The 22,703-nt window shown below is 51.5% G+C and overlaps 1 protein-coding gene and 1 long non-coding RNA gene across 3 annotated transcripts in view; both read right to left on the bottom strand.

Moving 5' to 3' along the window:
* RIPOR1 (RHO family interacting cell polarization regulator 1) overlaps positions 1-22,703 on the bottom strand; it is a 130,254-nt gene that overhangs the window by 95,896 nt on the left and 11,655 nt on the right. The window lies entirely within an intron of this gene.
* Positions 4,895-21,702, bottom strand: LOC127034058 (uncharacterized). The gene is made up of 2 exons (XR_007769275.1): positions 21,335-21,702; positions 4,895-5,015 (listed from the first exon to the last, which is right to left on the bottom strand). It is a non-coding gene; the product is annotated as an uncharacterized LOC127034058 (long non-coding RNA).

Here is a 22,703-nt window from a genome sequence, read left to right as displayed (position 1 = left end):
CCTGGGGCTGCTCCTGCCCGCAAATAGCATATTCCTCTTTGATCAGAAGGAGCAGGCCGTGACCTAGGAAGCTGCAGACCAGTTCATCTCAAGCAGCGGTGGCCAATCTGAGTCTGAGAAGGAGCCATAATTTACCAATTTACACTGCCAAAGAGCCACAGTAATACATCAGCAGCCCCCCATCAGCTCCCCTCTCCCACCGCTCCCAGTGCCTCCCACTGATCAGCACCTCCCCGCACCTCCCAATCAGCTGTTTTGTGGTGTGCTAGAGGCTGGGCGGGGGGGGGGGGGAGCGAGGGCACTGCAGGCTCAGGGGAGGGGGCAGGAAGGGGTGCAGTGGAGGCAGGGCCTGTGGCAGAGCCAGGGGTTGAGCAGTGAGCACCCCCCAGGACATTGGAAAGTTGGTGCCTGTAGCTCCAGCCCTGGAGTCGGTGCCTGTACAAGGAGCCGCATATTAACTTCTGAAGAGCCACGTGTGGATCCGGAGCCCCAGCTTGGCCACCCTGCTCTAAGGTTCTAAAGTCCCCAAGATTGCAAAGGGCTGCAGGGCTCTCCGGCAGACTGTAAATTGAAGGCTAGCACGGAGATTCCCACTCAGATTAATGGAAGACACTCCAGCCACATGGAATGCATCAAATAGGTCTCCTGGATTTGATTGGCAGGAATGAAAGTCCAAGCCAGCAAAGAACGTTCCCGCAAGCCACATGTAAAGGAGAAGTGGCTGAGATACCAGGTGGCTGCCAGAATCCAGTCCTGCTGGCACAGAAATCTGGTGCCAGGCTTTCACAGCTGCTAGGTATGAGCTAATGAAACCAGCGCTAGCAGTAAATCAGAACCCATTGGCTTGTCAGGTCACCTGGGTTCTTGTGCCCACCTGGAACGGCTTCTGAGGACAGTCCCTGGGAGACACCTGGGGAGAGCTGTAATGGGGGGAATACTCCCTCTGGGAGGCTGAGTATCAAAGTGGATATATCTAGAGGCCCCTTAGCATCTTGGCACTGTCTTCTAAGCAGTTCCCAGGCCTAGGCACCTCTCTCCAGTGTGCCTTGACAGTGGCAGCTCTGCTCTGGGTCCTCGTGTAAAGTGCGTCTTTGCTACTGGTTGTCTATTGCTCATAGCACCTCCCCCAGCTGTGCGGAGTGGGTGCAGCACTCCCTCTCCGACTGCCTCAGAAGGGCTCAGTTTGTGACCTTCAAACGTTCCCCAGCTGGATTCTATGGAGCTCAAAGTGCCCGGCCTGTTCTCCTGAGGGAATAAAGGAGACAGTGACCCATACTGCGATCCAGAAGCAGCAGCCAGGTCACTCTGCTCGCTCCCTCCAACCTTATCTTTTCATTGTTTGTTTCTGCCCCATCTGAGTCCAGGACTGAGGCCTGGAGAGACTCTGCTGATCCAGGTCCTCTGCCAAGAAAGATGTTTGATTTAGGCCTTCTGATGGGGGAACAGAAAACACAGAGAAACTGCTTGGCGCACCCCCAGGAGGACACAGGCCTGTCAGCTGGGAGCGCGTCTGCTGAGAGCCAGCACAACAGCTCGCTGGCATATCGCAGGCCTTGGGACCGATCAGTGTCCAGGGTGGTATGCAGCACCAACGAAGCTGGCTAAGCTATAAAGGGTAACTTCATACTGCAATAATAAACAGGAGCAGTCACATTCCTCCCCAGTGTCACTCCACTGACGCCTACGGAGTGACACCAGAAAGAAATTTGGCCGCAGGAGCTTGAGCTCGAGGGCCAGGCTCCAGTCTCTGAGCAGTGGGGTAAAACCGGGAGTGGCTCCACTGCACTCAGTGGTGTGGAATCTGGCTGAGGATCCCACGTCTTAGCACTGGGATCAGTGCGGTCATTGCTGTGCACGTGTGAGGGACACAGTCTGCTCTGTTTGCTTGTGCTTTTTTTTTTTAATGGGTTGGACAGAGCAAGATCCTATTCCATCCCCATTTCAAAAATCAATTTCATATAGAGTCCTCAGATAAAGGACATATCAGATATTAAACTGCTAAAAACAGATAGAACTTAGAGAATATTTTTACTTCAAGGTCTAAGAGACACAGACCAGGTTTTCATCTTGAGGGCAAAAGACCAAAAACATCAAGACACTTGATCACAGCCTTGGATAGGCCAAGAGACCACTGACACTTGAACTTAGCTCAGAGAGAGCCGAGAGCCTCGTGCTGTTGGGACCAGTGCAGCGCAGTGCAGATGGGTCCCAACGTGCCTTCAGCCTGCCCAGTGCATCTGCGCTCTTGTGATGGAGGAGCGCATATGGTTTTGGAAAGCAAAAACTGCTACCTAAAAATAAAAGTCTAGGACATGCCCTTATTGCTGGGACACAGGGAAATCCAGTTGCACTGTGACTCAGAGCAGGGATGGCTGCCGACGGAAGGGGACGTACACACCCAATGGCTTCAAATAGCTGGACATGAGAAGCCAAGATCTTCATGGAGCTGAGCATCTCCATTGGTAACGGACAGCAGCTCAACTCAGCTGCACAGCTCTCCACACCAACTGGCCTAGGCCGGCCTGTCGGAGTGGCAGATCCATTGGCCTCCCCTCCCAGGATGATCAGAGATCCCAGTGGTGGAGCTGGGCCTGAACCTCAGACCCTTTCTCTTCAGTGAGTGGAGACAGGCAGAGGACTCCCGCAAGAAGCAAGAGAGAATGGATTTCCTCTTTCTCTCCCCCTGCTGTGTTGGGTGCAGTGTCTTTCCGCCACAGAAGTGGCTGCATTTCAGTGCTGATGTATGCAGACAGCTTGCAAAGTGCTTAGGGATGCAAGGTGCTGTCAAGCTGGATGTTGGTACTGGAAGCAATGCCGCCTCGAAGCCTCCCTCGCAGTACTTGTCCCTTCCCACTCAGGAGCCCTTGTGTTGGTCAGAGAACATGCACTTGGTTGTTACTGTATCGAGCTCCTCTTCTGATCAGCAAAAATCACCGCAAACAAGCGGCATTCACAGCACCCCAACGAGTTCCATCGTAGGGACATTGCTACAAATCCAGGGCTCTGGGTTTGTTCAGTTCCTGACAGCACGTCGGCAGTGAAGGAAGGGGTGGGGAGTGGCTCATTGCGCTTACACCTGATGGCATTTTGGGGGTAGGATTTCTGGGCAGCGGAGACTGAGGCCTGGTCTGCACTACAGAGTTAGGTCAATGTAAGGGAACTCTGTCAGTGTCTACAAGACAACGTTGCTCCCGCCCATCTAAGTCACCCACTCCATCGAGCTCACGACTCCACCTCTGTGAGAGGCGTAGTGCTCAGGTCGGTGTAGTTAGGGCAGCGCAGTGTCTGTGCAGACACTGAGTTACTTACAGAGCCTGTTGGCTGTCAGCCCTACAAGGGGCTCACAGCTGGAGCCCCGACCTCAGGGCAGGCTGCTGCGGGCTCTGCTCTAGCCAGACAGAGGAGAATTACCAGCGGTCTCCCCCTGCCCCATGTGGAAAGGGGGCCTCGCAGAATATTTACCAGACCTTGCACCAGCCCTAGGATTGCAGGAGTGTCGCGCTCTGACCCCCAGCCCACAATCCTGGTTGAACTAGTGCTGCCCGGGGAAGAGGCAGGCTACCCTTGGACCCCCCATGCACAGGGACCCTCCCATCCCAACGCACTGCAACCTAGCACACAGGGTTGCAGCCTGTGATAAATGAAGGGGGGAGAAGCTCTCCTTTCTGGACCTCCAGCCAGCCAGTTAGCTATAAAATCCCTCTTAGCAGCTGTTCTCTACTTGCTTTACCTGTAAGGGGTTAAAAAGTCTCCTTGCTATGCATAGGTAAAAGGAAGGGAGTGGGCTCCTGACCAAAAGAGCCAATGGGAAGGTGTGGCAGGGCAGGGGTAAAACCCCTTGACTGCCCTGCTAAAATGCTGGCTAAGTCCTGCTTTCAGGCGGGGAGGCCAGGGGCAGAGGCTCAAAGCAGCCAGCAGGGAGCCCAGGGGCCCTAACGAGGGCTGGCTCACTGCAATAGACTGAGCTAAGCAGTGACAGCTGGGCTGAAGGCTGGGAGGGCTATAAAAGCCCTGAACAAAGTCAGTCAGGAGGCTACAGTGCGGTCTCCTCATCACAGGACGGGAGGGAGCCTCAAGGGCCAGGAGTCCCTGGAATGGGCTGGAAAGGGGACTGCACGGTGGCACTGTAAAATAAAACACAAGGGTGAAGCACCAGAAGAAGGCGTGAGGACTCACCAGCCTGGGCACAGGGTGAGAAGGCAGAAACCTGTGTGGACCCTGTGACAGAAGGCCTGAATTTTTTAAAAGGAGGGTGGGGGGAGGAGGACTTGTCCTTTGTCTGTCTGTGGTGGTTCTCCGGGAGAGGCAGACACGGAGCAACTATGCTGTAAGCAGGGCCGGCTCTAGCCATTTCGCCGCCCAAAGCACGGCGGCACGCCGTGGGGGGTGCTCCGCCGCTCGCTGGTCCCACGGCTCCAGTGGACCTCCCGCAGGCGTGCCTGCAGATGCTCCACCAGAGCCGTGGGACCAGCGGACCCTCCGCAGGGACACCTGCGGGAGGTCCACTGGAGCCGCCTGCCACCCTCCCGGCAACCAGCAGAGCGCCCCCCACGGCATGCCGCCCCAAGCATGCACTTGGCGCGCTGGGGCCTGGAGCCGGCCCTGGCTGTAAGGAGCTTGGGCCTAGGGATGAAAAATCATTGATATCAGGGGTGGCTCCAGGCCCCAGCACACCAAGCGCGTGCTTGGGCGGCATGCCGCGGGGGGCACTCTGCCGGTCGCCGGGAGGGCAGCAGGCAGCGCCGGTGGAAAGTCCACCAAAGCCGCGGGACCAGTGGACCCTCCGCAGGCACACCTGCGGGAGATCCACCGGAGCCACCTGTGTTGGCCAAATAGGGCCCGTTTCCCCCTGGAGCTTACCTAATTACACCAAGGAGGCACGGAGGACAAGAAGACGGATACCACACCTTTATTTTCGTTCAGCTGAGCGGGTGTTTCTTCTCGACTAGTGCCAGAGAAGAAGAACACACCTTACATGGGCGACATGAGCCCCTTTTATAATCAGCAACAAACAACTTTAGTTTACGTCATTATACTGACCTATAGATAACAGGTTACACAGAATACATGGATTATTTTGGGGAGGGGGATACAGGAGACATCTGTTGCGGATACATTTATCATTTTGAAGGGAGTGTAAGGTACATGCCTTGACCCCTGGCATTAAATATCTTTGAGGATACATGAGAAAACAGCTGCATATACTTTTGTGCCAAGCGGGCCAATTAGTAAATAGCTGACATGGTTAAATGTAAGACTAGATACATGCCCTGTCCTTGATTCCCAGGTCCCGTCTATCATTCAAATCCCTAGGCCCATCTTTCAGCTAAAGGCAGAAAGAGCAGAAGCCGAAGATGCAGGCCTTTTAATTCTTAGGCCTTTTCTATCAAGTTTCCCCCCCTTAAAAACATTTTAAGAGCTTATGGGCTTTACACCTCAGTTCCTTCAGGCTTGTATAATATCATCATTTGCTGATATGTAACTTGACCAGCCAGCTTGCGGACCGCTGCAATTAAGCACGGGGTGAAGCAAGCAATTGTTAATAGGATGGTAATAAAGAGTATAAAAAGGAGGAAACCTTTCCGTAACCATCCCCACTGTGGTAGCCAGGAGGTAAACCAATCCGTGTCCCAACCGCCCCAGGTTTGTACTGGGACATGGGCTATTTTTCTCATTTCCTTGGTTAACTGTTTTACTGCCTGGCCATTATCGTCTATTTGTAAGCAGCAGTTAGATTCATTTAGTTTTGCACAGAGTCCCCCTTCCTCTGCTAGCAAATAGTCAAGAGCTATATGGTGCTGGAGAATTGCGTGTCTCATTTGAGTTGATTGATTGGCCAAGAGGTCTAGTGCTGCAGCTGTTTGATTAGTTACTATTTCCAAGATAGCCTGTAGCCTAATAATCCGATTTAGATTGTAAATTGGTTCCCTGGCCCCGGTTACCAGCTCACTGGGATTCCAGGTGGCCGGTCCATAATGTTTGATAATTCTTTCAGGGGGCCATTCTTGAGCTCCCCAATTTTGGGAACTTCCGGCGGTTAAAGTGGAGTCTAAAGACCATTTTTCCCTAACTAAATCATCATAAACTTTAACTCCCAATTTATTTCCTTGGGCTTGAGGTAAAAGAAAGAATAGAGGTCTAATATATCCTATGTAACATATTCCCGACCAATTTGGAGGCAATCTACGATAAGCATAAGATCCACAGATCCAATAGTGGCCTTTTAGTGCCCAGATTCCATTGGCAAAGGGGCCATCCCAGGTCTCAGGAGAATCGGCGGGGCCCGGCTCTTCATAATATAAAGCGTTACCTGATTCTATAGGTCCCCCCAAGAAGTTGTCTACATTTGGGTTACAGTAGTCGCATTTCCACGCTCCAGCCCCTGCCTTCCATACACAGTTACAACCAAATCTTGGATTATTGGTACTAGCCCAAAATTGTCGAAAATGGGTAACTCGGGTTCCATTAAGGTGTTGCCATGCCCATTGATACCACCGTACCACATGGTGTTTGTCAGTGGTATTGTCTCGCTGGCAGCTTAGGAAGAGGGCATCAAAGTACCCATCTAGTCCTACTGCTTTACAGCCATCGCCCCTGTGATTCCAGTAGGAACATTTTACCCAGCTATTGTTAGTCAGCTTTACATGGGTAAGGTTCCATCGTCCTTGGTACTTAAAACAGTCATACGGGCGACAGTGGGGATCCCAGCAATCAAAGCCCAGAGATAAGGTCCACTCACACTTGCTTTCCCCCATATATCTTCCCTCACGTCTTGTTCGATTAAGGCAAAAGACACCTACTCCAGCAGAATAGAGTCGCCAAGGGCCATGGTTTTCAGTCCACCTTCCCGTTCCCTTATGTACTATGCTCAAGCTACTTAGCCACCACTTAGGCTGTACCGGCTGAGCTACCCAGGGCCATTCATTTAATTCTCCCGGACCGCCACATACCCAGCAATTAGTAAGGTTAAAAGAATCTGCTATTATTTCCCCTAGTTGCAGAAACTTATTTTCCCAACCATATGAATAATTGAACATACAGACCAGAAATACAAAGGATGGTTTCATTGTTTCTGTCTTTTAAACAGTCCTTTTAGTCCTTCCAATCCTTGGTACTCCCAGGTAGAGTCTTCGCCTGTGTCACTCCGGGCTTCCGGAGCTGGAGAGGACAGAGGGCTGATGTCCTTTTCAGTTTGGCTGTCCTCTGAGTCAGGGCTCAGGAACCGCTTTACTCGGGAATGATGCGTCCACTTGTCGCTCCCAAGGACCTTAACAGCGGCCTGGCTGATGAGCGATACAGTATGCGGACCGTCCCACCGTGGTGTGAGTGGATCACGCTTCCACTTTTTAACAAGGACCTGATCACCGATCCGGAAGGAATGCACCGGTTGTTCCAAGGGAAGAGTCTGGAAAGGTGCTGCGTATCGATGTAACTGTAACAAAACAGATTGCAGCGCAGAAACCTGTTTCCATAAAGAGTCATTCCCCACTTCCCAGTTTATGTCCTCTCGGTACCCCGGGATGAGTACTCGGGGAGGGAACCCAAAGACCAGTTCGAAGGGTGAAAGTTTCAGACCCTTACGTGGGGCCCTCCGAATGCGAGTAAGGGCGAGTGGTAGGGCGTCAGGCCACTTTAACCCAGATTCTATACACAGTTTTGTGAGAGTGTCCTTAAGAGTCCTATTCATTCTTTCCACTTGGCCCGAGCTTTGTGGTCTCCAGGGCGTGTGCAATTTCCATTGGATCCCAAGGGCTCGTGACACCTGCTGAACCACCTGGGAGATAAAATGACTTCCCCGGTCCGACTCAATCACCTCCGGGAGGTGGAAGCGGGGAAGTATTTCATGTAACAGAGCTTTGGTAACGGCTCGTGCCTGACAATGTCGTGTAGGGTAGCACTCCACCCATCCAGTCAATTGATCAACAAAGACAAGCAAGTACTTATAACCCCTACAAAGGGGGACTTCAGCAAAGTCCACCTGCCATCTTTGAAAAGGGTAGGCAGCCCAGGGCTGACCTCCCATTGGGGCAGGTGGACCGCACCCCTTTTGGTTTGTTCGCTGACAAACGGAACAGTTATTTACAATTCTTTGGGCTTCCATATGTGCACCTAATCCCCGAATGGATCGGGTGATTAAATCAACCATAGCTCCTGATCCCAAATGTCCCTCCTTGTGTAAGGATTGGAGAATCTCCTGAAGTACTGGTCTAGGCACAAAAATCTCCCCCCCTGGCAACTTCCACCACCCAGTGGGAGTTGGTTGGGCCCCTGCAGCCTGGGCGTGGGACACTTCCTCTGCTGTATAGTGGGGAGCAGGGGTTTTGGCTTCCGTATCTTGGACCCAGAGGAGCCATATGGCCCCTTCTTGTGCGGCTTCTTTCGCGGCTTGATCAGCCAATCGATTATATTTTCGCTGTTCAGTCTCAGGGGCCCTCCCATGTGCACGCACGTGTATCACCGCGACCCGGAGGGGAAGCATCAGGGCCTCAAGTAATGATTTAATAAGGGCCCCATGGGCTATTCTTTGGCCTGAGGCTGTAATGAAACCCCTCTCTTTCCATAGAGTTCCATGGGCATGCACCACCATGTATGCATAACGACTGTCAGTATATACATTAATAGTCTTTCCAGTTCCCATCCGGAGAGCCTCAATAAGAGCCACCAGTTCCGCCGCCTGGGCAGATAGGTTGGGGCTAAGCTTAAACTTGTACACTTCTCCCTCTTTAACTATGACGGCTGCTCCTGTAAATCGCTTCCCTTCTTCTACATAACTGGATCCATCTACGTACATTTCAATATCGGGGTTGGGCCAGGGTAAATCTGAAAGATCAGGGCGGGGTTTAGTTTCTTGTTGTAAAACTTCAACACAATCATGGGTGGGACTAGCCCCATAAGGGACTTGGGGATCTGGCAGTAAGGTAGCTGGATTGAGGGAACTAACTGTCTTAAAAGTTAGGTTAGGGGCCAACAAAAGTCCCACCTCATATCTAGTATGCCTACTGGGGTTTAAATGCTTCTCCCCGGCTCCTGTTCCCAGTACCTGGGGTATTCCATGGGGTACCACAACCTCAGTATCCCCACCCAGGGTTAGTTTCTCAGCCTCCTGTACAAGGAGAGCGGTTGCAGCCACGGCTCGTAAACAAGCCGGCCAGCCTTTGGCGACTGGGTCCAACACCTTGGAGTAATAACCCACAGGTCGCCAGGCTGGTCCCGACCTCTGGCACAGAACCCCGGATGCCACCCCTCTCCTTTCATGAACGTATAGAGTGAACGGCTTCCGGGGATCCGGGAAAGCCAGCGCGGGCGGCTGAACCAAGGCTTCTTTAAGCTCTTGAAATGCTTTTTCTTTTTCCTTGGTCCATTCCCAGTTAAGCAGACCCTCCTTAGTGAGGGACTCGTATAGTGGTTTAGCCTTTCCTCCGTAGTCGGGGATCCAAAGCCGGCAAAAACCGGTCAGTCCCAAGAAAGCCCTTAGCTCTCTGGGATTTCGGGGTTGAGGGCTTTCGAGTATCGCCTGGATCCTATCTTTACCTAAGCTACGACGTCCCTGACGAAGATGATATCCGAGAAAAGTAAGCTGTTGTCTAACCAATTGGGCTTTTTCCCTGGAAACCTTGTATCCCTGGGCTCCAAGAAAGTTGAGGAGTTCTATCGTATGTTCCTTACAAGCTGTCTCTGTTTCAGTACTTAAGAGTAAATCATCACAGTACTGAACTATGTTACACGAGAGATGTTCAGCTAGGAACGGGGCAAGGTCTCTTTTTAGCTGGCTGCCAAAAATCTCGGGTGCACAAGTCAGTCCCTGGGGGACAACAGTCCAGAGGTACTGAGCCTTGTAATGGGTATCTGGATCTTCCCATTCAAAGGCAAACAGTTTCTGAGACTCCTGATCAAGGGGTATGGAAAAGAAAGCATCTTTTAAATCTATCACGGAGTACCACCTGTGGCTCTTGGGGACTTGGCTCAAGATAGTATGGGGGTTTGGGACGACTGGATAGGGGGCTTCTATTAACTTATTAACCTGCCTCAGGTCCTGGACTAATCGATATTGTCCATTAGGCTTAGGCACTCCCATTATTGGAGTATTATATGGGGAGGTGCCTTCCCTTAGCCAACCGCACTGCAAAAACTTTTGAATCAGAGGTTTGAGTCCGATCCGAGTGGTTAACTTAAGGGGGTATTGTCGAATTCGGACTGGGCGGCTTCCCTCCTTAAGGGAAATGTGTACTGGTAAGGCGTTTCGAGCCCGAGCAAAACCTCCCTCCTCAGCCCAGACCTCAAGGTTAACCCCCGGCAGTTGGTTCCTCTCGCTCTCCGGCTGTGCCGGGGGAGGATTTTTAACATTTAAAAGGGCCATTTGATAGTTAGAAATTTGTTGTTTAGGGAGCCTAACTTCCATGGTCCCATTATTATTGAACGAGATTTCCGCCTGCAGTTTAGTAAGCAGATCTCGTCCTAGCAGCGCAATGGGACAGGAGGGGCTACAAACGAATTGGTGGGATATATGACAGTCTCCTACTTTTACTAGGAGGGGAAGAGATTTTTCCAATTTTATATTTTGTCCTTCTATCCCTTGGACTACAGCACACCCTTGAGCCCTCCCCCGGGGAGCCTCTGCAAGGGGAAGCAAGCTAAGGGTGGCCCCTGTATCAATCAGGGCTTCAATTGGGCGGCCCCCTACCTCAATTATTACCGTGGGATCCAGGCCAGCGGGCTGTGCTGCCAGGAGGGGCCGCTGGGTCCCTCGGCCTCCCTATACAGACAACTCTTCGTGCGCCTCGTTATAAAAAACGGGCGCAGGTGGGGTCCTATTCCTGCTTCCCTCCCTCCTGCTATGTCGCTGGGGGCATTCATTCTTCCAGTGCCCCTCTTCCTTACAGATAGCACACTGATTTCGTCCCAAACGGGAGCCTTTTCCCTTCCCCTGTAATCCTGTTCGTCCCTTCGTGTTGCCCCCCCCTTTCCCACTTTCCCCCTTCAGGGCCATTGCCAGTAGGCGGGCCCCCTTCTTCCGTTCCTCATCGTCTCTTCGATCATAAACTTTTAGTGCAATCTCTAAGAGCTCCTCTATATTTTTACCCGATGCCCCGTCTAATTTCTGCAGTTTTTTCCGAATGTCCTCATAGGACTGCCCGATGAAAAGGGGAATGAGCACTCGCTTCCCATTAGCATCCTCTGGGTCGAGGTCTGTGTATCTTTTACAGGTGTTACACAGGCGCTTGTAGAAAGCGGCCGGGTTCTCATTCTTTTCCTGTCGAATACTATACAGCTTGGCCCAATTTGGGGTCTTTCTAATACAGCGTTTCATCCCTTGTACTATAGCTAAGGCATATCTGTGATGGAGATCTCGACCCGCTGGAATTGTATGTGACCAATTGGGCGCAGCCTCAGGGAGCAGTTCGGGTATGTTAGCTGCGTCCTCTCCCCCTGCTACTAGTCCCTCCTTGGCCTTTGAAAGGACTAAGCGCCTTTCCTCTGCAGTTAGTAGGGTGTTGAGAGCGATTTTCATGTCGCCCCAAGTAGGGTTATGGGCCGAGACCAGGGTCTCAAAAACTGCTGTTAATGGGGCGGGGTCATCCGAGAACGAGGGGTTCTGGTGCTTCCAATTATACAGGTCACTCGTGGTGAAAGGAACATATATCATAGTGTGTTCACCATCATGGCCCACAGTTTCCCTTAGGGGCAGTTCACGCACCGGGACTGTCTCGGCTACGGTCTTGTTTACCGCGGGGCTCTTGGTAAGAGCAAATTTTGTGTCTCCCGGGGTGCCTATTATTTTCCATCCCTCCCCAGCCAGCTTAGTAAGCTTAGTACAACTCCTCAGGCGGCTGGCTATCGGGGAGTCCCTGGAGTCTGTAGATGGGGTACCGATTTCCTGACCGCTACGGTCCTCCCCGCTACTGTCTCCTGCGTTATTTCCTGGGGTCGTTGGTTCAAGGGGAGGGGGACTGCTTTCTGGGGTAGTCAATACAGGGGGAGGGGGTTGTGCCGGGGAGGCCAGGATACACTGGAGGAGGGGGCATAGGATCAGGGGCAGTAGGAATCACAGCTGGTGGACAGGGCTTTTTCACGGGGGGACGACCCCGACGCTGACCCGGGGTCTGAGGCATTAAGGCCCTAATGGCTTGGGCTCTACACTCTAGCAGGGTGGGGGATTAGCTGTAAGATCCTGCCAGATATCTATATAGGGGTACTGGTCCCAATGTCCATCCCTAGTTACAACGTTATGCACAGCTTGCACAGTTTTTAACTTCAGTGATCCCCCAGCGGGCCACTCCACCCCGAATGTTGGCCATTCCGCAGTACAGAATTTTATCAAATCATCCTTACATAATGCCACTCCATAATCAGCCTGGCGTCTAAACGCCTTCCAATTATTTAACATACATTCTAAGGGCGTCCCAGCATAAGTGCTTTGTCCGGACCCCATTATGCTCTATTCTAAATAAACCTGACCGACCCTCCCCTTTCGATTAAGACCTGGCTATCACAATTTTGGCTTCCAATACAACATCAATATGAAGAAAAGCAATACTCCCCCCAAAAACAGAAACAAGCCCTGGGGCTGTTCTATGTCCCAGTAATTATCCAATACAGCCCACGGGCTTGTGAAATTAGTGGTATTATTCATTAACTATTGCCTGGCTTATTTAGCATAACCTTCAAACATCCACAATATCTTTCCACACCGGGATTACCTATGAGGTCCAACCACACTGCGGGGGCGTTATATCCTTTAAACCCAAGAGGTAAAACGCACTTACCACCCGGAGTGGCCGCGTCCGGCTGTTGGACCTTCCCCTTCTTCTGGCACCGTCTCGCCTCCGTGTCGTTAGGAGTTCTCTTTAGAGAGGACGCGGCCGCCCCGACCGATCGCAACGACCCGAGGCCCGAGCAAACCAGTGGCTCGAGGTGGCCACTCCTCGGAATCGCCCTCGGTCGCCGGTCAGCGCCCTCTACAGGGAGAGAAGTCCCGGCGGAGTTGCCTATTGTTGGCCAAATAGGGCCCGTTTCCCCCTGGAGCTTACCTAATTACACCAAGGAGGCACGGAGGACAAGAAGACGGATACCACACCTTTATTTTCGTTCAGCTGAGCGGGTGTTTCTTCTCGACTAGTGCCAGAGAAGAAGAACACACCTTACATGGGCGACATGAGCCCCTTTTATAATCAGTGTAAGCAGAGTCAGGATAAGCTCTACCCTGACATCTGGTGGAAAGAATGTGAGAGAGTGTATTTGCATAGGCACGCCCACCCTATCCCAGACTGCCAAGCTGTGGGACTGCTTGGTGACAAATTGCTCACCCTCAGTTGGGTGGTACTGGCTAGACAAGGGACATGGGTTCCAAAACCCAGAGAATTGAGAGAGGTTGGGGACAGGTATCTGTGCCTGGTGGTGCAGGCTCTTTGTGGAGCCAGAAGCACCAGTTGCACCTCCTCCTCTCTCCACTGTGCAATGTCAGAGTTGATTTTTATTATTCCCTCAAGAATCTAAATACAGGTTACTGAGCTGAACGCACTTTGGGCTAATGGTGCACTAGTGCTGGGGCTCCCCCACTAAGAGCTGAGATCACTAAGAGTTGAAATCACAAAAAAGCTGAAATGACTGAGCTGAGAGCACTGAGTACTGTGCTAACTAGTGGGGGAGCCTGAAGATATGCTGTGGAACAGAGCAGCTGGCGGAGTGGAGCAGTTGCAGGGACGGCTGGAGCGGATCACGGGACAGCTGGTGGCAGCAGAGCGGCTGGCAGAGTGGAGTAGCTGTGGGATGGGTGGAGCGGCCCACAGAGCGAGCGGAGCCGAGCAGTTTTGCAGAGCAGCTCATGGAGCAGAGCAGCTGGTGGAGCGGAGCAGTTCCTGAGGATGGCTGGAGGAGCAGAGTGGAGCAGCTGGTAAAGCGGAGCAGTTTGTGGAGAAGGCGGAAGCAGAACCCATGGAGAGGCAGGGCAGTTGGCCCTGGACCACGTAAGGTGCCCCTTTCTACCCAGGCTGGGGGGAGGGACCTCTACAGATAGACTCTCGAACTCTGGGGTGGCATTGACCAGAGACTTTTGGGTTGTTGGACTTTGGGGTGATTGGACTTAAAACCCTAAGCGGAAAAAGGACAGTGCCAAACGTACTTGGAGGTGGGTTTTTGTTTATGGTTTGTGTTATAACCCTGTTTGTGGTGTTTCTCCAATGGGATGCCGCATTGATTCCTTCCTTTATTAAAAAAGATTTTGCTACACTCAGACTCCGTGCTTGCGAGAGGGGAAGTATTGCCTCCTAGAGGCGCCCAGGGGGGTGTGGTATGTGAGTGTCCCAGGTCACTGGGTGGGGGCTCGAGCCGATTATGCATTGTGTTACTGAAACGGAACCCCTGGATACTGAACCCGGCCCTTGTTGCTGCCAACTCAGAGGGGCAGAAGGGTTACATTTTTGGGGGCTCGTCCGGGATCCCTGGGTCAGTACCCCTCGCAAGCACTTGTTGAGTGTTCCACTGTATTGGGAAATAATTATGTTTATATTTTGAGGAAACTACTGTTTGTATAATGGCTAATATGTCGGGTTTGTTGGGCCCCAGTCCTGCAGCCTCTAGCTCAGGGGCGGCAGACTCAGCCTATGATTGGGCAAAAGCACTGGGGCATATATTGGAAAAGATTGTTTTGGCCTATGCTACGTCGAACTCTTGTCGTAAGTTAAGGTTATTTGATGGGGAAGAGGAGTTTGAACTCTGGTCGGAGCATACTACTGAAATGCTGCGGGATTGGGCCGTACCCGATGTAGAAAAGCGACGATGTCTAATAGAGAGCCTTAGTGGCCCAGCATTAGATGTAATTCGCACCCTGAAGCTCACTGACCCTGAGGTCAGTGTGAAGGACTGCCTAGAGGCCCTTGATAATACCTTTGGGAGCGTAGAGGGCCCTGAGGACAGTTACTGTAAATTCATTAATTCCCGACAGCAAAGGGGTGAGAAAATTTCAGCCTATATACAGAGGCTGGAGAGACTACTTCAGAGAGCTGTTATGAGGGGAGCAGTGACTGCTGAGCAGATGGATCAGACCAGACTGGCTCAAGTTGTAAGAGGGACTCAGTATCGGAACCCAATCCTACTTCATCTCCGACTAAGAGAACGGCAGGAACATCCCCCAAGTTACTCCCAGCTGATAAAGGAGGTCAGGGAAGAAGAAGAAAGGCAGGCAGCCAGCGAGTGTTGGGAAGCCCAAACATTGGAACCAGCCAGTACGACGCCACAGCCAGTGGCCAGTGTACTGATGGTGAGCACCACAGAGGAACTTGCCCAACAAATGCAGGTCCTGACAGAACGGATAGCTGAGCTGCAAAGCATCATTGACCGAGCTAAGACTTCCAGGAATAAGGAGCCTCAGACTGTGATGATAGAGAAGTCAGTATCTAGAGTCACCGTCCCACCTCGCCGAATGGAGAAAGGACACTTCTTTTCTACCGGTGTGGTCAGGATGGGCACAGTGCTGCTAACTGCCATAAGGAAGAGAACCCCTCCTTAGTGTATGAAAAGCTGAGGATCAGTTGGGAGAGATCCAGTAGCTGCCAGAAGGTCCGGGGACGGAGACCACCTAGGCCTAGAGGATTTGAAGATTCCCCCAGAAGAGACCAACCAGCTGGGATCCCTGCAGGACTGATAGGGCCTCGAGCAGAGGTCATGGTGAGGATTGAAGGGGCGGAGTGTAAAGCCGTGCTTGACACTGGATCTCAAGTGACTATTATATTTCAGTCATTCTACCAACAGATGCTTAGGCACCTGCCCATACAGCCATTGACTGGCATTGGTCTGTGTGGCCTCAGCATGGATGAATACCCTTATCAGGGCTATGTCATAGTACACCTGGAATTCCCAGAAGAGATTGCTGGGGTAAGACAGGAGGTGGACACTGCTGCTTTAATATGCCCTGACCCCAAAGGAGCCTCTGATGTGTCTGTGCTAATAGGGACCAACTCCAGCCTCTTTAGGATACTGGCCGATTACTGCAGACAGCAAGCAGGAGACCAATATCTGAATACCTTGGTGATACACACACACTGTGCCGAGGCTTACAGAAAAATTGAGGACACGAGAAAAGTGATGCCTGATTTGCCAGTCGGAGCACTGAGGTATGCAGGCCCGGTCCCTTTAGTGGTGCCTGCCATGTCAGAAAAGGAGGTGATTGTCAGGAGTACCTGCCTAAAAGGCAGTAAGGGAACATTAGCTGTGGTAGAGCAGCCAACCAAGGGAGGGCTCCCAGAAGGAGTGCTGGTTCTCAGCGGAGTCATAACCCTACCTGCTGAAGCCCAGGAGGAGGTGACGATACTGGTTGCTAATGAAACACGCCGTGATGTGTTTGTAAAACCAGGGCAGAAGATTGCAGACATTTTTGAGCCTGAAAGCGTTGTGAGACCCCAGTGTGAAGCTGAAGTTCCAATGATAGATCCTGCGAAGTTTGACTTCGGGGACTCACCGCTGTCTGAGGAGTGGAAGGATCGCCTGAGGAAGAAGCTTTGCGAGAGATCCAAGGTGTTCTCACTACATGAGTGGGACGTGGGATGTGCAAAGGGAGTGGAACACCATATCAGGCTACAAGATCCCCGACCCTTCAGGGAGAGGTCTAGGAGGATTGCCCTCTCTGAGATGGAAGACATGCGCCATCATCTTCAAGAGCTGATCGCGAATGGTATCATCACAGAGTCACGAAGCCCCTATGCCTCACCCATTGTGGTCGTTCGTAAGAAGAGTGGAAAAATCCGGATGTGTATTGACTACCGCACCCTAAACAGGCGCACTACAGTTGATCAGTACACCATGCCTCGAGTACAAGATGCCTTGGACTGTTTGCTGGGTAGTCAGTGGTTCTCTGTGTTGGATCTTCGGAGTGGATACTACCAGATCCCTCTGGGTGAAGAAGATAAGGAGAAGACAGCCTTCATCTGCCCATTAGGGTTTTATCAGTTCGAACGCATGCCCCAAGGGATTTCTGGAGCACCTGCCACATTTCAACGTCTTATGGAAAAAGTCGTGGGAGACATGAATTTACTGCAGGTGTTAGTTTACTTGGATGACCTGATTGTGTTTGGAAGAACCCTGGAGGAACATGAAGAAAGACTTCTTAAAGTGCTCGACAGGTTGGAGGCATACGGTTTGAAGCTTTCAATTGATAAATGCCAGTTCTGCCAAACCTCAGTGAAGTATGTAGGTCACATCGTGTCCCAAGAGGGTGTGAGTACTGACCCCGATAAAATAGAAGCACTCACTACCTGGCCACGTCCCATTAACTACAGAGAACTCAAGACGTTTCTTGGATTTAGTGGTTACTACCGCAGATTTGTGAAGAACTATGCTATGATTGTAAAACCTCTGAATGATCTTACCAGGGGATACCAGTCCAACAAGAACAAATCTAAGACCCAGAATAAGCGGAGGCCTCCAAAGCCGCCTTTGCAGAGACACTATGGCCCCTTCGAACCATTTGGGCCGTGGTGGGATGAAAGATGTGAGAGAGCTTTTCGGGAAATCATTACTCGCTTAACTCATGCTCCCGTCCTAGTCTTTGCTGACCCAAGCAAACCGTTTATCCTGCATACTGATGCCAGTTTGGAGGGTCTGGGAGCAGTACTGTATCAGGAAGTGGAAGGCAAACGCAAACTGGTAGCCTTTGCCAGCCGAGGACTGTCTGACAGTGAAACTCGCTACCCCATCCACAAGCTGGAGTTCTTGGCCTTGAAATGGGCCATCACTGAGAAATTCCGAGACTACTTGTACGGTGCTCAGTTCCAGGTGTGGACAGACAACAACCCACTGACCTATGTGTTAACAAGTGCTAAATTGGATGCTACAGGCCAGAGATGGGTGGCTGCCTTGGCTAGCTATGAGTTCAGCATTCAATACCGATCAGGGAGGAGCAATGTAGATGCAGATGCCTTGTCCAGACGTCCGCAGGCACCTGATGTTGCTGTGATACCCACGGATGGCGTGAGAGCTATTTGCAGTGTGAGTCGCCGAGAGCCGGAGGCCCCTGAGAGCCTTCATGGATGTGTTGCTGAAGCTTTGGGCCTACCCCCTGAAGGCGTGCCTTCTACTTCAGTGAACTATATTGCTTTGGACCAATCTCCCTTGCCCATGCTCAATACGGCTGACTGGCAAGAGGCCCAACTACAAGATGCTGACATTCGTGATACGCTACTTGCCAAAAGAGAGGGGCGAGGCCCCGCTGAGGTTGTCCCACCTACCCCAGAGGGCAAACTACTGTTGAGAGAATGGACCAAACTAAAACTGATTCAGGGAGTGCTACACCGCACGACCACAGACCCTCTACAAAAGCAACGGAATCAACTAGTGCTGCCAAAAGATTACAGAGCCCTGGCCATGAGGGCCCTGCATGATGACTTTGGACATTTAGGGATGGAGAGGACCCTGGAACTTATCCGCAGTAGATTCTATTGGCCACAGATGGCTGAAGATGTTCGCCGGAAATGTGAGACCTGCGTGCGATGTGTGCAAAGGAAAACTCTGCCCACGAGGGCTGCATATCTGAAGAACATCACCAGCAACAAACCTCTGGAGCTGGTTTGCATTGATTTCTTGTCTTTAGAAATGGACAAGAGGAATATTGGGAATATCCTAGTAGTGACCGACCATTACACGCGATATGCGCAGGCATATCCCACACGTGATCAGAAGGCCACTACCGTCGCTCGAGTACTGTGGGAAAAATATTTCTCAGTTTATGGATTCCCAGCCCGGATACACTCGGATCAGGGACGAGACTTTGAGAGTCACCTTCTGAAGGAGGTGCTGAGGATAGCAGGAATTAAAAAGTCAAGGACAACGCCTTATCACCCACAGGGTGACCCTCAGCCAGAGAGGTTCAACCGAACCCTGTTAGATATGTTAGGGACTTTGCGGCCAGAGCAGAAGGCAACCTGGAGCCAACATGTCGCATTTCTAGTGCACGCCTACAACGCCACAAAGAACGACGCTACGGGAGTCACCCCATATCTCTTAATGTTTGGGCGAGAACCAAGATTACCCATAGACCTGTGCTTTGGTGTATCCGAGGATGGAGATAGCTATGAAACTCACCAGCAATATCTATCCCGTCTACGAGAAAAGCTGCGGGATGCTTATCACTTAGCTACATCTGCAGCTCAGAAGAATGCAGGCCGCAACAAACATCGATATGATGCTAGGGTACGTCTGCAAGAGCTCCAGCCAGGGGACAGAGTCCTGCTGCGAAATTTGGGTATTGCTGGCAAACACAAGATAGCTGACAGAAGGAAGGCAATACCTTACTTAGTGATGGAAAAGCTAGGAGACCTGCCGGTCTACAAGATAAAACCTGAAGAGGGTCCAGGGCAGACCAAAACCGTGCATAGAAACCTTTTGCTCCCTGTGGGAGAATTGGTAGGCAGCCCTTATGAGATGGGCCACAACAGGGCAACTGGGCAGAACGAAGGTGCTGTACCAAAGCCGCCTTCCAATGTGGACAGCCGGCCTCCTGCAGCTAACCTACCCCTATTCGGCACATCTGACAGTGAGTCTGAGGAGGAAGACACAACCATGGTGTATCCTGGGATGAAGACAAGATTTCAGTCTCGATCCGCTGAATCAGAAGAGAGCACATCCTCTTCCGCCCTAAACCCTATGGCAGAAGTATTTAGGCCCATTCCTGACATCCCTGAGCCACTGGTGGGACCCCCGTGTAATGACTTACACAGACTATTGGACAGTGGTGACATACAGATGGAGGATGTCCAGAGCACCTGCGACCCTCCACTGTTAGAACTAGAAATGCAGGGGCCTATGCCAGTACCCGAGGGGAACTCACAGGAAACCTCCCCATCCATCACTCAAGAGGATATCCCCTCTACCATAGCAACAGAGATTCTCAATAGGCGAGACAGGGTAATAAGACCAGTGAAACGGTTAACTTACGATGCACCTGGGGTGATTAGTGAGGAGCCTATACATTTAGCACACAGGTTTGTGAAAGCTAAAGTGGGCTATCTAATGCCTTTTGGAGGGGACCAATAAGTTGGTATAGTAGGGAATGTGATTTGTCGGGACGACAAATTCTTGGCTGGGGGGAGGATGTAAGCAGAGTCAGGATAAGCTCTACCCTGACATCTGGTGGAAAGAATGTGAGAGAGTGTATTTGCATAGGCACGCCCACCCTATCCCAGACTGCCAAGCTGTGGGACTGCTTGGTGACAAATTGCTCACCCTCAGTTGGGTGGTACTGGCTAGACAAGGGACATGGGTTCCAAAACCCAGTGAAGTAGAGAGGCTGGGGACAGGTATCTGTGCCTGGTGGTGCAGGCGCCTTGTGGAGCCAGAAGCACCATTTGCACCCCCACCTCTCTCCACTGTGGAATGTCAGAGTTGATTTTTATTATTCCCTCAAGAATCTAAATACAGGTGACTGAGCTGAACGCACTTTGGGCTAATGGTGCACTAGCACTGGGGCTCCCCCACTAAGAGCTGAGATCACTAAGAGTTGAAATCACAAAAAAGCTGAAATGACTGAGCTGAGAGCACTGAGTACTGTGCTAACTAGTGGGGGAGCCTGAAGATATGCTGTGGAACAGAGCAGCTGGCGGAGTGGAGCAGTTGCGGGGACGGCTGGAGCGGATCACGGGACAGCTGGTGGCAGCAGAGCGGCTGGCAGAGTGGAGTAGCTGTGGGACGGGTGGAGCGGCCCACAGAGTGAGTGGAGCCGAGCAGTTTTGCAGAGCAGCTCATGGAGCAGAGCAGCTGGTGGAGCGGAGCAGTTCCTGAGGACGGCTGGAGGAGCAGAGTGGAGCAGCTGGTAAAGCGGAGCAGTTCGTGGAGAAGGCGGAAGCAGAACCCACGGAGAGGCAGGGCAGTTGGCCCTGGACCACGTAAGGTGCCCCTTTCTACCCAGGCTGGGGGGAGGGACCTCTACAGATAGACTCTCGAACTCTGGGGTGGCATTGACCAGAGACTTTTGGGTTGTTGGACTTTGGGGTGATTGGACTTAAAACCCTAAGCGGAAAAAGGACGTTGCCAAACGTACTTGGAGGTGGGTTTTTGTTTATGGTTTGTGTTATAACCCTGTTTGTGGTGTTTCTCCAATGGGATGCTGCATTGATTCCTTCCTTTATTAAAAAAGATTTTGCTACACTCAGACTCCGTGCTTGCGAGAGGGGAAGTATTGCCTCCTAGAGGCGCCCAGGGGGGTGTGGTATGTGAGTGTCCCAGGTCACTGGGTGGGGGCTCGAGCCGGTTATGCATTGTGTTACTGAAACGGAACCCCTGGATACTGAACCCGGCCCTTGTTGCTGCCAACTAGAGGGGCAGAAGGGTTACATCAGCAACAAACAACTTTAGTTTACGTCATTATACTGACCTATAGATAACAGGTTACACAGAATACATGGATTATTTTGGGGAGGGGGATACAGGAGACATCTGTTGCGGATACATTTATCATTTTGAAGGGAGTGTAAGGTACATGCCTTGACCCCTGGCATTAAATATCTTTGAGGATACATGAGAAAACAGCTGCATATACTTTTGTGCCAAGCGGGCCAATTAGTAAATAGCTGACATGGTTAAATGTAAGACTAGATACATGCCCTGTCCTTGATTCCCAGGTCCCATCTATCATTCAAATCCCTAGGCCCATCTTTCAGCTAAAGGCAGAAAGAGCAGAAGCCGAAGATGCAGGCCTTTTAATTCTTAGGCCTTTTCTATCACCTGCCACCCTCCCGGCTACTGGCAGCACGCCTCCTGTGGCATGCTGCCCTGCTTGGGGCAGCAAAATGTCTAGAGCCGCCCCTGATCGGTATCATAGCTAGAAACTCCTCATTTGAAATCCCAGATATGTAAGTAGATCAGGAAATGTCTAGAAAGACGCAATTAGGTTTCTCTCTCATTTCTTTATGGCTTGTGGATTCCTCTGTGCTAACTCCAGATGCTTCTGTTTTGCTTGTAACCTTTAAGCTGGACCTCAAGAAAGTTATTCTTCATGTTTAATCTTTGTAAGTGGGTTTTTAATTTAGCAATAGCCTAAGTTTTCAAATGCATTTTCTTTCTTTTTGTTTTTAATAAAATTTATCTTTTTAAGAACAGGATTGGCTTTTTGTGTCCTAAGGGGTTTGTGCATGTTCTTTAATTAGCTGGGGGCAACAGCTGATTTCCTTTGTTTCTTTCTCAGCTCTTCCCCCCTGGGACAGTGAAAGGGCTTGAGGGTACTCCACAGGGAGGAATTCCCAAGTGCACCTTCCTGGGTTCTCAAAGGGGTTTTGCACTTGGGTGGTGGCAGTATCTATGCATTCAAGGTCAGAGAGAAGCTGTAACTTTGGGAGTTTAATACCAGCCTGGAATGGCCAGCATTTTAGGGCCCCACCTTCTGCACTCAAAGTGCCAGAGTGGGGAATCAGCCTTGACACAGCCCCACTCAGGTTTGGCCCGGCTGCCCCTCCACCTCCATCTATAGCAGGGTGGATGGGCCAAACCAGGACGGAGTTGCACCCTGTTGTAGCCCCTTGAAATGCTGGGAGGAAGTGTGCATTCAGCATGGCATCCCGTCCAACCCCCTTGCAGCTTGGAATGGGTAGGCTGGCTCCTTTCTTTCCGCGCAAGCCTAGTGGGCACGGTAAGCTAGCCTGCGGGTAGCTGGCCCACCAGCGCTCAGGGCTGCCTTGGCACAGCATTAGCCATGGGAAGGCTCCCTCCCCCATGAGGGGCAC

Source organism: Gopherus flavomarginatus, chromosome 14 (genome assembly GCF_025201925.1).
Source record: "Gopherus flavomarginatus isolate rGopFla2 chromosome 14, rGopFla2.mat.asm, whole genome shotgun sequence".
Lineage (NCBI taxonomy): Eukaryota > Metazoa > Chordata > Testudines > Testudinidae > Gopherus > Gopherus flavomarginatus.
This window is presented reverse-complemented; position numbering and strand designations above follow the sequence as displayed.